Below are 15,901 nucleotides of genomic sequence, written 5' to 3' on the forward strand. Positions count from 1 at the left end.
GTGGGTTTCTCATTTTTTAAAATGGGTCCTGAAAAGAAGGACTATGGGCCCTTGGTGCATGTTCCCAGATTTCACTGGGGTGAGGTTGTTTCTGCCTCAGAACATGCAGAACATGTGTAGCAATCTACCTTTGCTGAGCAAGGCACACTTTACTCGAAACCACATTTCTGGTTCATTTCCCTATAATGGATTACAAAAAACTGAGAAAGAACCCAACCTAAGACTCCATCAGTTCTAAGATGTACCATTATGTAATACAGCAACGAGAAAGAAAGAATGCTACTGATTCAATTAGGATGCACCATCAATTGTAAGACGTATCTAAAATGCAAAAATGTTAAGGTTTGTAAAAATGTGCAACTCAGAAAGGAATATGCCTTTCATTTTATTCTCTTTGAGAGCATTTCTTTGGACCTTTTGCAAGTGGATCAAGATGGATCCAACATCAAATTCAGGGACAATGGCTGTCTTTGTCTGATGCATTGACACAGCCTCTCTGCTTTCTCTCCGTCACTTCCCCACCCCCAACCCCTCTCCAGGACTATCCCCACCATAGCCATCATTACAGTTCTTCTGATGACCCACCTGTTGTTCTATTCTCTTCATTATGCCTCAGAATCATCTGGCTGGAATTAAGAGAGCTATCTAGGGGTAGTGGGGGGAGTAAGAGTGGAGTTTGAATATTGAGTTCATTTGAAATTTTAACCTGCCCATCTCTTACAACATATTTGGATTACCGAGTTATTTTTGCATGACCACCCATGCTAGCCAGTTTTTGCTTTTATAGGTCAATCCCTACTGTTCTAAAAACTAACTCCCAAATTTCATATCCATTCTTCCCTATTTACACAGGGAGAGAAATGCACACATACACACATAAGTTATACCACCTTCCCTCCTCTCTCTGGAGTATGTGTATGTGATGTAGATACATATGTACATATCACATATATATATATACACTTCTATATATACTTGTATATGTATACTTCATGCTTATAAGTATATATTTTATACTGTATGCCTTATACTTCTTGGAAGAAAGAGGACACTCATATATATGTCCATATTGAGAAACACATATCCATACTTTATTAATCTACATATTTCATAGAAAAATGTACACATTTATCCATAGTCAGCACCGTGGAAGAGACTTTAGCTATATCCTTTTATTTTGTTTTGTAAGTGGGTCAATATCTAATACCTTTCTTTTCCCCACCAGAGTTCTGGGCTAGTTGAGAATAAAAGGTAGATGAAGATAAAACTATCATTTTATTTCTAATTAAGCATTGAGCTGAAGAATGCAGTATAGACATGAGGCACAATAGGCTTACTACTAAACATAGCCCAGAATTCAAAGAACTCTGCCTTTAGTCACAGACAACATTGGACCACTACAACCTTCCGTCTCCCCCAAGAGGGGCAGAGACTTAATCCCAAAGGGTACTTCATGGTGCAGAGCCGATGAGAAGATGTGCTTTCCAAGGGCGAGTCATTTCCTAAACACAGTGAGGGGGAAGGGGTGAGCCGGCCATGCCTGTTTTCTCTGCGTAACTCATCTATTACTCCTGTCACTCCACGACTGTGAGGAGTGGTGCAGGAGACCAGAAGCATTAGAGAAGAAAATGCTCCTCTCAGAAGCCTGATGAGTGGGAAAGACACATTTCTCCCCCAACACTGGATTTTATTTTAGAGGAGAAAACTGAGGCCAAGAAAATTTCATCCACTTTGTCAGAATCATGTAGCTAGTTAATGGCAGAGTGGGTCTTAACATTTTTCTTCTCCTGACTCCTACTTTCCTTTTCTTTTTCAGAGGAGAGGGAACCAATGGGCTAATTCATAATAAAAATAAAACCTAGTAATTCATTCAACTAATAGTTATCGAACACCCACTGTGTGCCAGTCACTGTCTGGTCTCTGGAGATAGTGCTGAACAATTTAGAACAAGTACCTGCCTTCTTGAAATTTACCTCCTAACTGGGGAGACAGATAATAAACAACCAGCTTCAAGTAGGCCACATGGTACAAAGGCAAGTGAGACAGAGTGAGAGTGACAGAGGCTACTCTTTCCAGAGAGCATCCTGGGAAGGCCTCCCTGAGGAAGTAAGATTTGAAGAGAGGAACCAGCTATAGAAATTCTGCAAAAAAAAGCATTTAGGCTGAGGGGATGGCTGATGTCTTAAAGACCCACTGAGTCCCAATGTGTTGGGTTTTGAATGCGTGTTTGTGCTAATTTAAAGAGAGGAGGAAGGACAGAGAAAGTAACAATCAAATGAGTAGACACTTTGGACCCCACATGGAGGATGACTACTTTTCCCTATTCCTAAGGCTAATCTTGTCAGCAGATACCAGTGATTAGAATCCTGGGTGAAACATCGCTAGAAGACCTTGCAAACTCTCCATTTTAAATCTCAGTTGAGCAGTGTTACTCTAGGTTACTCATCTGGAAGAATGCCTTGGAATGATCTTTATTGTCCTTTGGTTCTCCCACGCTAATAAGGCAGCATGCTCTCCAAGCAGGGAATGCCATACACATTCAGGGCTAGAGTCTCTCAAAATTGTGAGGCCGGCTGTATTGCTGGTTTACTGTCATCCCTTATTAGTGAAGGTGTCACAGACCTGACTCATGTCCCGTTGGGCATTTGGTATGTTTCTAGTGAATGCTTATATTACATTGATTTTGAATCACCAGTGGTATTAAGCGGTAAACAACACAGCTTTAGAAGAAATCCTCTGAGCTTTTGGATATTAAGATATTCTTAACTTCTGCTCTGTTTTTGTTACAGCCAAGTCTCCGGTAAGTTCCAAAGGATTGTATAGCCTAGCTCATCATTAGGCTCGGGATCCATAAAACTTATGTTTCAAGCTAGTTACTACCGTCACTACAGTGTGACACGATAGGGACCCGCACTGGTGTGAGATTTCTGGGAAACTGCACATTAAGAGCCAATCCATTCAGTTCACCTGGAAGAAAAGTCGTTGGGCAAGAAGTGGGAGGGTAGCAATGCCTGGGAACATTAACTTGCTCAGCATGGTGCTGAGCTAGTGTCTGCCAGGGGGGCTACATAATTAAGGTACATGGACTCCCCTAACTATGGGAGGGGAGGAGAGGTAATGGGGACTGGAACAGATCTGGAAAAAGCCTAGCTGTGTATGCATTAGTGTCTTTAAAAAGCACAGGTGAGGGAAATGCCTCTCAGAAGTAAGGGAAGAGAATTGAGGTGGCTAATCACATTCCTCTCTACGTTCCATCTCTCTGTGAAAAGCCAGGATAGAAAAGATGGGGAGATAAAAGTGCACTGTGAATTAACAACAAAGGAAGAGCCCTGGGTTCAGGCTGAGTGTGCCGTGCCCATCGTTGTATTCTCCCCTCCCCCAGCGCTCTCTAACACAGTGCCCCGTGACAATAGGAACTTGATTCTTATTTGTTGAAAGAGTTAGTAAATGAGGGAATAAATGAATGAGGTATGGATTAGGTACCTCGAATCAAAGTCCAGTATGCTTTTCAGGGCCTACCTGATAAATTAGTCTTTATGTAAAAATGAATTGTATAAAGACAGGCTATGTAAGTGAACTCCAAAGTCACATTATATTTGACAGGATGACTTTGAATGTACTAATCTCATGCCTTCAGAAAGTTTAGAGAGGACTGTGCTCATGAGGCAGAAGAATAAATAAGAACCTGTTCCTAGATTTAATATGACACAGAAATATTTATATGAAGTCTTTCAATGTAAGGTTTGTTATACCACTCAATTTAATATGGGCAAAATTTTGCTATTTATACACACAATTCACTTCTGCTGAGTTTAGCAGGAACTTCAGAAGTGCCTCCAAGACCTATGTAGGTTACACAAGATCCCTGAGACAAAGAAGGCCTTATCCTCTCTGGCCAGCATATTACTTACTTGTATTCAATTATCTGGATAGGTGTACATTTATTCACATCTATCCACCCAGCCTTCATATTCTTATCTATCCATACCCATCCATCTATCTCTCTACCATTTCTCAAATTCTCCATTCATGAATCTATCCATACATACATCCATATATCCATCCATGGATCCATCCATCCATCCATCCAATTCATACTTTATAAGCACATGCTATATGCCAGGTCATGTGTATTGGGAATAGACATAACAAAGACGTGGTCTTTTGTCCCAATAGCTCATTATCATTTTTGTTATGAGCTACATCTTGGGTTGACACAGCATGTTGTTTAAACTTCTACTGTACTCTAATGTGGTACACTTGCCCATTTGCACAACTACAAAATTAGCTGATTAGGACCATGATTTTTTCCGATTTTCTAATCATGTCAATGAGAAATCTGTGCATCAGGGGAAGTATACAGTTTGCCTTAAGTTCTCCCAACTGTTGATGGCAGAATAGAAACTAAGACGTAGGTGTTCTTTATTACAATTCAGGGTTCCTTCTATCACCTCCTGTGCGTAGCTAAAGTGGGTGTTCACTTCCTGAACAGAATGTAGAGTCTATGGAGAGTCAGAGGTCCTGGGTCTAACTATCATTCAGGAAGACCCTGCAAGCCTTGGGAACCTAGAGACCAAAGAGTCTTCAAGAAGCCAAAAAGAGATCGGTGCTACAGCATCTTTTAATTTTTCAAAGAATATTTATGATGTGTCATTAGAAGCCTTCAAGCTTACACAAAACACTGCATTTACACATGACACCCACTTCAGTAAGAGCCTAAGGGGGGACTCATTAGCAGACAATTAGTTATTCAACTTGTTAAACATTAATTCCTCTTATGCCTCTGGTCTGCCCAGAGAAATATAACAGGGGGAAATATAGCAAACTAGAGTTACTGGTCCTTGTCAGCTGGCCTCCTTTTATTCTATAGGTCTAAATATTGCTTTGGTATGTCCTTCAATACCCCAGGGGCTCATGGAGGAGGAGGGCCACTAAAGAGAGGGGTAATGTTTTCTTTAATTTTTTTTTTTTAATTTATGAATGGATGCTCCTTTGCATGCAAGTACCATGGTAGTCTCAAGCTCCCACCATAGAGGACAGCCCCAGATGTCTCGGATGCTAAAGTTTTTAAGACTTTTGGCACATGAGGCTGCTGGTACCCACTGACATAATGACCATACTATGGGAGAAAAGATGATCCAGTAGTGAATATTTGGCAAAGGAAGTATGGAGCAGAGAAAGGGAAATGAGAGCACAGATTCTAGATCCCCAGCATCTAGGGATCTTTGGGCAGAAGAGAAGAACATGTAGGGAAAAAGAGGCAGAAGGCCAGAGGACCAGAGATGCTGCGTTCCACAATGGAAAGCTTGCAGAGTCATGTCTGCAGAGGCATGGCAGCTCTTCTGAAGCATGGTGCAGGGTGAGGTTGATAGGATCCAGGCAAGGTGTCAGGGCATAGGCTACATGCCACAGGTATGGGGCAAGGCTTCAGAATCAGCAGTCCACAATGTAGCTAAATAATTAGGGAAGGTTGGGTAGAGAAAGACCACCAACTTGCTGGGCCAGAACATTCCCAGACCTGCTCCTGGTTTCTGAGCATTCAGGTGGTCTGCAGGACGAAGATGCACTGGTCTGAAATGGCCTATGTACTAGGTGGTAAGGACAGTGAAAGTCAGGGATTCTCAGTCTTATGAAAGAAGCCAACAGTTTGGAGACAGGACGTTGACACCAAAAAAGAAGGAGAACCAAGAAATGAAAGAATGGGGACAGCCTTGGTGATATTAGGAGGAGCCTTTGCCCAAAGTCAACTGTGCCTCTAGACTCAGTTGTAAAAGAATCAATGCATTCTTTCCTTCTGCTTAAGTGACTTCAGTTGTCCTTTGTAGCATTTGCAACAGAAAGTGTCCTGAACTAGCGAGTTCTGGTTTCTTCAGGTTAGGACTCGCCTTAAACTAAATTTTAAGAAATCATTGTTGTCATTCTCTGAACAGTTTCTGGACCAGAAGTCCAGGACATACTCACAACTCGTCTTGGTAGAGACCCTTCTTCTCATTTTATAAATAGGAACACCCAGTCTCAGAAAGGTGGTCTCTTGCCCAAGGCTACAAATCTGGCAAAATTATAAAGCTGATTCCAACCGACTCTGAAGTTCTGGTGTTTTCCCCTCTACCATATTGACCCCAGCCCCATCCCCCAGGTGAGGTTAATCCCCAAGATTTCTGATGACTCTTTAAAGCTTCCATTCCACTTTCCTGCCTGCAGCACTATTAGCTTTATTTCTCCCATTTTCTCTACTCATCAACACATATGCTTCTCAGAATAGGCCCCCAGGATCCTTGCTCATGGCTGGGATGGCTAACTAATTATCTGTGCATAGCATGCCGATGAGCAAGGACACCCATTATATATATATATATATATATATATATATATATATATATATGTATGTATATATATGTGTGTGTGTGTGTATATCTATCTATCTATATCTATCTATCTATATATGCTATTATATATACATAGAAGCTCTCTCTAGGGGCACTTGGGTGGTGGCTCAGTGGGTCAAATGTTTGACTTTGGCTCAGGCCATCATCTCCTTGTTTGTGAGTTAGAGCCCGCACCAGGCTCTGTGCTGATGGCTCAGAGCCTGGAGCCTGCTTCAGATTCTGTGTCTCCCTCTCTCTCTGCCCCTCCCTCACTCATGCTCTGTCTCTCTCTCTCTAAGATAAAAGAGCATTAATTTTTTTTTTTTTTAAAGCAGCTCTCTCTCTATATAGAAGTTGCTGCTCGGTTGATGTTGGTGATATAACTCAGGAGGGGCACATATTTTCTCTTGGAAGACATTTACTTAACCCCAAGGCATGATGCTGATGCAGGCTAGGGGCAATAGGGTCTGGAGAGGAGCCCCCTGTCCTCGCCTCTCTCTCTCCCAGCATCATCTCAGGTAGCTGAGCCGTGCCCTGCATGCCTGTCTGCTAGCCTGCCAGGTGGGTCTTCCCTGTTAGTGCCAGCCTGCTGCTTTATGTGGCACCGTGTGACTGATTTGATGACCTGTGACCTGACTGTCCATCTGGCCACTCAAGAGTTCGCCCGGCTGTTTACCTTTTTTTGCTGTGACTGAATTTCCATTGCCTCTCTCAGCATCTGACTTGCAAACCACTCTGCTCTGTCTGTTAAATGGATGAAAAGAGAGAGTGACCTCCTGCTGCCAGTACCGCCCTGTGCCCTCCCCGTCTTCGATCAGAATGCACCTGTGCTTCGGAGGCTTCCGCTTTCTCCTGAACTTGCCATTGCCTCCACAGCCGCCATCCCAGCTTGCCATGTGTGCGGTGCTCTGTGAAAGGAGAGACGTTTCATTTTGTACTTGGCAGGCGCTGAACTCAACTGGACAGTGAGACCCAGGAAATATGACACCATCTGCTTCCTGCCATGTTCTGGCTCCCGCACTTGATGTCAGGGCATCAGCTGTTACCTGAGTGCACTGGGTCCTGTGAAGTGAGCCATTCAGGAAACACCTTTGCTAACACTTTCCTCAACAGCAGAATTTATACTGGCCAGCCTGCACTGCTGAGCATTTTTTCCTTCTTGACTCCCAAAGTAAAAATGTCTTCCTGCTTTCTAAGTTTTCCAAACAGAGTATATATGCATAATTATATAGGCACACAATAGAAATGTTTGCTTATTTGGCCATCCTTTTGTGTATGTGGACTTTTTTTCTGCTAGAGAGGTAGCTTTCTCAGATCAGTCCCTGGCTGCCTTGAAATGTATCAAGTGTTCTGTGCTTTGGTCTCCTCCCCATTCCAGGAGGTAGTGATGTCCTTAACTAGTGGTTAACTGAGGATTAGGTACTCCAAAAGGAGGATTAAGCGAACAACTGTGTCATGGAAAATAGGAGACACTGGTTGGGCCTCCTCCATGCTGGGAGTACCTAATCCAGCTGGCAGCACTCAGGGCTATAGGAAGGAATAGGAACTGTTTCCCTCTTGCCATGGTCCCTGCAAATCTCAAATTTCCCTGAACCCCTGACCTGCTGCTCTTTAGTTCTGGAAGCTGCCAGGCAGGTGGCATGGGTGATGCATTCAAGGCTGAGTTCTTTCCTGACTCAGTGGTTGTAATCCCATTGTGGACAGACAAATCAAGCCACCTGTGCGGAATATTAAAAATGAAACAAAACGCAAAAAACAACACTGCCGATCTGTTAATGAATTTTCAGACTCAAAGTATGCCATCTGGAACAGACACGCTGGCTTCTGGAATCTGTGTTGCTTCTTTCCTCTTTCTTATGATTTTGACATGGCTTTGGTTAGCCATTTCTATTTTGATGTTTAAAGAGTGATATTACACAAAATCTGAATCTTAATTGAAAATGTATGCTTTTCTCATTTAAGTTGCTGACTCTTTGAAGAATTATAGCATTGCAAAGTTTTCCTGGTGGGGTTCCTGAGAAAATTCTTTTTGGTCACCAGATTGTTTCCTGAATTAGCCGAAGCCTCTAGGTCCTAGGTCATAAGAAAAAATGAAACAATTTGTCACAGTGTCGAGTACGACGTTAGAGAAAATGCTGTGTATGAATTGTAAGCAATGCATTGTTTTTTGTGAAAGACTGAGAGAATGGGTGGGCTGCTCATGAACATACGCTGCAGCCCCTGACAGCCAGACCATTACCATGACTTTTCAAAAAAAAGTTTATTTATTTTGAGCAAGAGCACACGAGATTGGGGGAGGGGCAGAGAGAGGGAGAGAATCTCAAGCAGTGAAGAGCCCAACGTGGAGCTCGAACTCATGAACCGTGCAATCATGACCTGAGCCAAAATCAAGAGTTGGATATCCAGCCAAGTGAGCCACCCAGGTGCCCCCATTGCCATGATTTTATAATTTTTTTTTAATGTTTATTTATTTTTGAGACAGAGAGAGACAGAGCATGAATGGGGGAGGGCAGAGAGAGAGGGAGACACAGAATCGGAAGCAGGCTCCAGGCTCAGAGCCATCAGCCCAGAGCCCGACGTGGAGCTCGAACTCATGGACCGCGAGATCGTGACCTGAGCTGAAGTCAGCCGCGAGATCGTGACCTGAGCTGAAGTCGGACGCTTAACCGACTGAGCCACCCAGGCACCCCCCCATTACCGTGATTTTAATAAGAGTCATGGCTATACTCAGCCAGCTCAGCCACCCACTGGACTTTCCTCTGGGAAGCCTGATGAAATGCACGTGAGCACCATACATTTATGTGTGAACACACACACACACACACACACACACACACACACAATGTATCCATGCCATTGTTTTTACACCTGCTAGAACCTATGGACAGAACTGCTGTCTCCTCCCTGTGACCGATGAAGACAACTCAGAGCCCCTTCTGATCCATCTGCCTCTGCAGGCTAAATTCTCCCTTTTGTGGAATGTTGAAAACTATAACCTATACTCTGGTCCTAGAGATGGCAGAGGTGGCATTAAAAATTTGCTCATGTTTTCAACTCAGAGGGTTAGATAATTATGCGGCTTGAATCATCGCATAGACTATGGTTTGCTTAATTACTAATTTCTGGTGAACCATGTTCTATTGTTTAAGATCCTATTGTTTAATATGTCCTGGCCTTTGGACATTTGTAGAAATATCTGTGTGAACAGCATGGTAGTTCTTCACTGAAAAGAAGGCAATACAGGCGTGGTCCTATGCAGCAGTGGCCACTTTGTTGGCACTAAATGATAACTACTTTGGGCATCTTAGAGGATGCCATGTTCTCTTCAAAGAGCCCACCACACACAGAGAGTAAAGGATTAGGAGTCCCATAATGGAGATCCATTAAATGTTGTAGTGTTAGACATAATTAAGCAGCATTTTATGATAGCACCAGCAGGCTAGTCCGTGAATAATTCTTTTCAGGGTTTGCTCTTTCTCTCCATAGGTAAAGGATTTAGATGGATTTATGACATTGGCTGAAACGAATCAGTGGATAAACGATTATAGGATTTGAATGTGGTTAAGCCAAGATTAATGCTGCCGATTCCTGAGAACATAGGAGATGACTGTCACCCAAGTAAGTGAACTTGCAGTTCAAGATGTACTGTTTCTGACCAACAGTTCAAATTCTCTGGGCACATCGACTTGCACACACTCTCTCAACCCAAACCCAGCATTCCATGTCACACTGTGAAGGATGGTAAGCAAACAATAATGATAGAGGGCTTGAGATGTGGTGAATAAAGTACTCAATGTGACTAAACTGCTGCTTACTAGCATTCTCAGGTCACCAGGGTACCATTTAGGCCAGGGCCTTAACGAGGTCATTTACCTTTACCTATACCAGAACCATTACCTTAATTGCTACTCAGCCTTCATGAAAGTGTTTATGGGTAAACAGTTTTCACCAAGGGAGTTATTAACTACCCCCTGGATTACCATAGGATCAGGAATCATAAAAATAGTAGCAATTGTAGTCATAATAACCTATGTTGTGTAAGTATCTGTTATAAATGTCTTAAATTTTCACCACCACCATCACCACCCAGAGCAGCTTTAGGGTGAAGCACAGCATAAGAAACAGAGCACTGGTTATTAAAAAAACATGGATGGATGAGAGGGTCCTCCTTATTCATCAAGTCTGGAAAGCATAAAAGAACAAAAGGGCTGCCATACCTTAACCTACCTATTATCTCTATCTTTTTATACTTGTGCTGAGGAACTAGTGGTAGACATGTGGATTGTTCTCACCTTAAAGAGGGGGGAAATGTGCTAAGTAAATATATTTTACATGTGTGCCCAAGGTCAAGGGAGAGCCAGAGTTTTGCAAATAGTGTCAGTTCCATCGTCATTGGCTCATTCTATGGCTACATGGCACCCAAATAAGTTGAAAGCAGATATTTCAATCCATGCCCCAGAAGTTTTAGTAAATTAAATAGGTGGGGGCTGTGGAGACCTAGCTATCTCTTTTTGTGGACTGCTTTTCCAGTCCCTTGCCATGTGTCTAGTTAACAGTAGATTTGCTGTAGACTGAAAAATACCTAGACTGAATTCTTGGTTGAGTCAACCTGGAAATATTTCCCACATCAGTCCTAAGGTGTCTAAGCTGATGTTCCACCCATATGGACTCATAAAGTCCTTTCTGCTTCTGGACCATTGTGATACACTTCCTTTCTCTCCTTAGTTGTCTGCATTACCTACAAAATAAAACTCAGCCTGAAAGAGTTTCATTCCATACACTCTGCTTTGGACCCTTACCCTTTTCTCTAGCTGTCTCTTACAACTTCCCTACACATGTAGCACTCCGGATCATTTATGCCTCACTCTGTATGCCTGCCCTACCAGAAGAAAGCAAGATAATGTAGTTAAAGTATTTCTCAAATTGATCAATGAAGAGATCATCTTTAAATGAAACAAATGATCGTACATTTCCATACTGACTTCTTAAGTACAAATAAAAACCTTGGTATGAGCTGCTGCTTCTTCTTCTTCTTCTTCTTCTTCTTCTTCTTTTAAATATGGAATGCTTCACGAATTTGTGTGTCATCCTTGTGCAGGGGCCATGCTAATCTTCTCTGTATAGTTCCAATTTTAGTGTATGTGCTACCAAAGCTAGCACTGGAATGAGCTTCTGCAAGGACCCTATAGACTGAGTACGATTCTCTTTCTTGGTCAGTAGCGAACTAGATGGTTCTTCTTCCAAAGGGAGCCTTTGAAATATTTGAGGAAAACAATCATAGATCCTTCAAGTCTTTTCCTCATCAGGGTAATATTTCATGTTTCTTCAGCTGCTACTTACAGGAAATAGTTTCAAATTCCCTTCCATTCAGCTTACTTCTCAGATGAAATCCAGTTGTGTAATGTCTTTCTTAAAGAATAAACAGTATGGCACACAGACACATCATTCCCTTGATCCGGATTCCACACTTCCAGAGTTGTCTTCTCAAATTGTTAAAAGATGTTTTTGCAGCCACATCCTATACGATTAACCCACGTTGATCTTGCTGTCACCTAAAAAGCCTATATCTTTTAAAAACACATGCATGACTATCTTGAAGCCATCCCTCCTTCATTCTGTATTTATGCAGCTGGTCTATTGAGCATAAATGAAGGCCTTCACATTTATCCCTGTTGAAATCCATCTTGTTAGTAAGCACAACATTCTAGCTTCTCAAAGTCTTTGATGATCCTGGTTCAGTATTTCGATCCCCTAACGAGTTCTCTCAGATAAAAATTGATCTACATACCATTTTTGTACTTGGAAAAATGTTGCTGTCACAGCCTTACACTCGAATCAAAGGAGACCTGTCTCAGCCTAGGTTATGAACTAAAAACTCAACATCTACAAGAGTGAAGAGGTAGGTAATAGACAGTGGTAAGACCAGAGTGTGTTAAGGTGTCTTAGTTCACACCTGAATCACAATAACAATATGTGGACCAACAATACCAAGTGAGCCTTGGCAACTGGTGGGTAAAAGTAGCTGTGTTTCCAGGGGTCACATTCCAGTGGCATTTAAAGTAGGTCGAAACTAAGGCCAAATAGCTCCTGCTGTTTTTGACAACTCAAGCTGCAACAATGTGCAGTATATTTTTCATCTTAAGATAGTGCTCATAATACAAACTAATTAAAACAGGGCACAACAAAATCATGGACTGATTCTCCTACCACGCAAGGTTATATACCTTGCTCCTGCCCTCATGAAATTCTGCCTAACAACAAGGAGATCACGAGGAAGAACCCCCTGGAGACAACAGCCAAAACTTTCTACATTGCTAGTGGTAAGTGTGGCCCAGAGAAGGGGCAGAGCAATTTGATTATGTATCACTGATTAGGTGAGTGTCCAGACACATGAACAGAGGGGTGATTTCTCAGGAAAGCAATAACTGATCCACACTGTTGTTGTTGTTGTTGTTGTTTAATCAGACAGACACACACACACACATGCACACACACACACATACACGCACACACACTGAATGAATGAATGAATGAATGAGGAAAGGGCCTATCCAAAGTAAGCTGGGATAAACTCACTGCTGTTTTCCCAGGTAATAAAGATGGCTATCTTTGTCCAGAACAGATGCTATGAGATCATGTCTCCAAGAGATGAACTGAGAATGAATTCACTTAAATTATGATGCTTACAGAGAGGATTTTAGCTGAACATTTGTTCATATGATTTATGGCACCCTCCATCCGGTGGAGTCAATGTGAAAAAATGAAACTTAATTACAGCATACAGACAGTTTGCTTAAAAGAGAGCTAAAAGTTTGTGGGGATTTTTTTTTTTATGAGACAGGAAGCTTATCCTAAAAGAAAAAAAGAAGAAAGCTTTATAAAACATTTGCAACTCATCAGAAGTGTGGGTCTGGTCCTTAGTGTTGGGGGAGGGGAGGGTTTGGGCTGTGACTCCCCCTAGCCTCTAAGCAAATTACATCCAACCCCAGGTCCTTACCCAACTCCTACTCCAAAATTAGCCTCTCCAGGATTCTCTTTTACTTTAGCCTCGGCTTTCCCTTTAGGGAAGAGAGTACTATTATTGTCCTTTCTCCTTGGCAACTCAAGTCTGGAATTTTAAATTTATAGCGAAAGAACGGTTCCGGGTTTATATGGCTCAGAGGGTGTTATTATCAAATCCAATTAAAAACATTCCTTCTGCTAATAAAAAAGCCAGCACCTTCCCTTTAAACTAGGACCCACCCTTAAGTTAATTAATGGCTGTTAGCACCTTATTTGCTTTCAAGGGTCTCTCGGGTACCCAGCTTCTGAGGCAAAGCAGAGTCTAGTTGGTAGGTCAGTGGCTTAGTTTGATTCACATGCCTGAACCCCAACTTATTCTACGTCTGAAGTTGAGTCTCTTAAACTCTTTATGTCTTGAGATCTCCTCCTGAGATCCCATCCAGAGAGGCCGGGTTAATGGTACTTATTTGGCAGAGTTTTTTAAGATCTACAGATGAACCTGTCTGATGAATAATACTAATGCTTAGGATACTCATCGAATGATAATTGGCCCTCTTTGGACCATTTAGGATTCAAATGCCTCCACCCAATCATTCTGTGAACAGCAGCCAGCCTCTGAGGGTTAGATTTAGCTTTTTCACTTAAATTTGCAAACTGGTACTGCTTTCATCAAGAAAGAAAATACAACAACGAAAAGATACTAGCTAACATTTGGATAGCATTTTGTATTTTCAGCATGCTTTCAGATAATACATTATGTAACTCACAAGCAAACAGCATTTTATCTTTTTCAGGCATGCGAAGACAGCAGGATTCCTGAATTCTCAAAAACTAATCATGAGCACCTCTGAGACTGACTGTTGGGTCTATTTTCAATAGATTTTGCAGTTAAAAAAGTGATCGATGATTCCATTTCCTCTCCAAGAGTCAAGTGAATTTATCAGCTTCTGATTCCTGCTTTCACCTAAAATAAGGTGCTGGTCTGGGCGTTCAAGCTCAGTTTCGGGGGGAACCCACCCAATTCATCCTCTTTTCCTTATTACTCACCTACCAGTTCTTTCTCACCGCCGTTGCTGCTCCAGTGGCTTTAATGGAGGGCAGCAGCACCGAAGAGCTGCTCTACAAATGCAGGTGTCTTCCCTGCACGGAGGAAAGAGGAACCTCTATCACTGAAGCCTCACCTACAGACAATTTATCTAACAGATTCTACTTCCTGCATGCCATTTGCCAGTATTTATCCTGTGTGTGGGCTCCCATGGAGGATCCTCATAAAGGATGGTCTTGATATAACCTAGAGTCATGTTTTTCCATCTAAATAATGAAGAGGCTTCAGTTCCCTTTCTCTTTTGTTTCCTACAGCTTAGACAAGATGTCCATAACCAGAATGGTTAATATGAAGGTTGTCCTTTTTTTTTTTTTTGCCTAGAAAGGGGCCATATTTGTACTTTCTTTCCTTAAAAAAATTGAATTTGACAAGCATCCTTCCTTCTTTCCTTCCTCCCTCCCTCCCTCCCTCCCTCCCTCCCCCTTCACTTCCTCCCTCTTTCTTCTTTCTTAAATATCAATAGCCAGATTTTTCTATGTCAAAGTGTCTTCCTTTAGAGATTAAAATATATAATAATAAAGTGCCTTTTATGTATAATCACTTGACAGGTAAACTGCTTTGTCTGACAATGTTTTGAATTAACAGTAACCTAAAAAGCATACAGGACTCTCCATAGGGAAGTTTCTTTCTTCTTCTTCATTTTTTAGTCCTCCAATTGCAAGCCATTCATTTTTACATTTCCATGTTAAAGACAGGACACTAAAAGTGCATTACCTTAATAATCAATAACTCAGTGGGAGGTCCTAATGGGGAGAATTCACTGGAAGCTACATTCCAGTTGAAGTAGCAAAGGACCACCATAGGCCTGCAGGCTATAATTAGACAACCATAAAACTAGGAGGTAAAGGGTGGCAGACTACATTAGCAGTAAAATGCTAACTTGCAAGTAATAAGTCTCGAATCTTTCATGTCTACTCGAGTGTCACTTATACTTGAACAAGGAAAATGTTATGTTAAAGAACAAATTTACATTTAGGATCCCTAAAGCTTAAGGACTGGTGAAGGTTAGTGTGGCAATGAGAAAACAAATGAATACAAATCTGCACACTTCACAATTTTCCCTCAGTGCTCTCTTCCCTCTCCCTTTCTTTTCCATCCACCCGTTTTTCATCCCCCTCTAGGGTCTGAGAAACATCACAGAATTTAAACACAGGAAACCAATATAAAAACCCTCTCATGCAAAGAAACAGTGCGGCTGACTTTACATTGTTTCTATTCATGGCTCGCTAGTTTTACATTTTCTGATCAGTGACTGCCACTGAGACCAGGAAACCAGTTTCTTCAAGAGCATCAGTGGACTGTCTGAAGGCCTTGCATTATTGATTTTCTGCTCGTAGATTCCAGTTGCTCTGTCAATCATGGGCCAGAAATACAAGATGGCAGTCAATAAGCAAAAGGACTGAGCTCCCATGAAGACAGCAAAATAATT

General features: G+C 41.9%; 1 long non-coding RNA gene and 1 other non-coding gene across 7 annotated transcripts in view; one reads left to right on the forward strand and one right to left on the reverse strand.

Moving 5' to 3' along the window:
• LOC109246169 (uncharacterized) overlaps positions 1 to 15,025 on the forward strand; it is a 73,045-nt gene extending 58,020 nt beyond the window's left edge. For all 6 annotated transcript variants that reach the window (XR_008418881.1, XR_008418880.1, XR_008418874.1 and 3 more), the window contains 2 exons: positions 9,852 to 9,983; positions 14,162 to 15,025. This is a non-coding gene — a long non-coding RNA (uncharacterized LOC109246169). The remainder of the gene's footprint in view (positions 1 to 9,851; positions 9,984 to 14,161) is intronic.
• On the reverse strand, positions 11,419 to 11,525 carry LOC128775947 (U6 spliceosomal RNA). Its single transcript, XR_008420925.1, has one exon. It is a non-coding gene; the product is annotated as a U6 spliceosomal RNA (small nuclear RNA).
• Positions 15,026 to 15,901: the final 876 nt, after the last annotated feature.

Source organism: Panthera pardus, unplaced genomic scaffold (assembly GCF_024362965.1).
Source record: "Panthera pardus isolate Hobbes unplaced genomic scaffold, ASM2436296v1 HiC_scaffold_11, whole genome shotgun sequence".
Taxonomy (NCBI): Eukaryota; Metazoa; Chordata; class Mammalia; order Carnivora; family Felidae; genus Panthera; species Panthera pardus.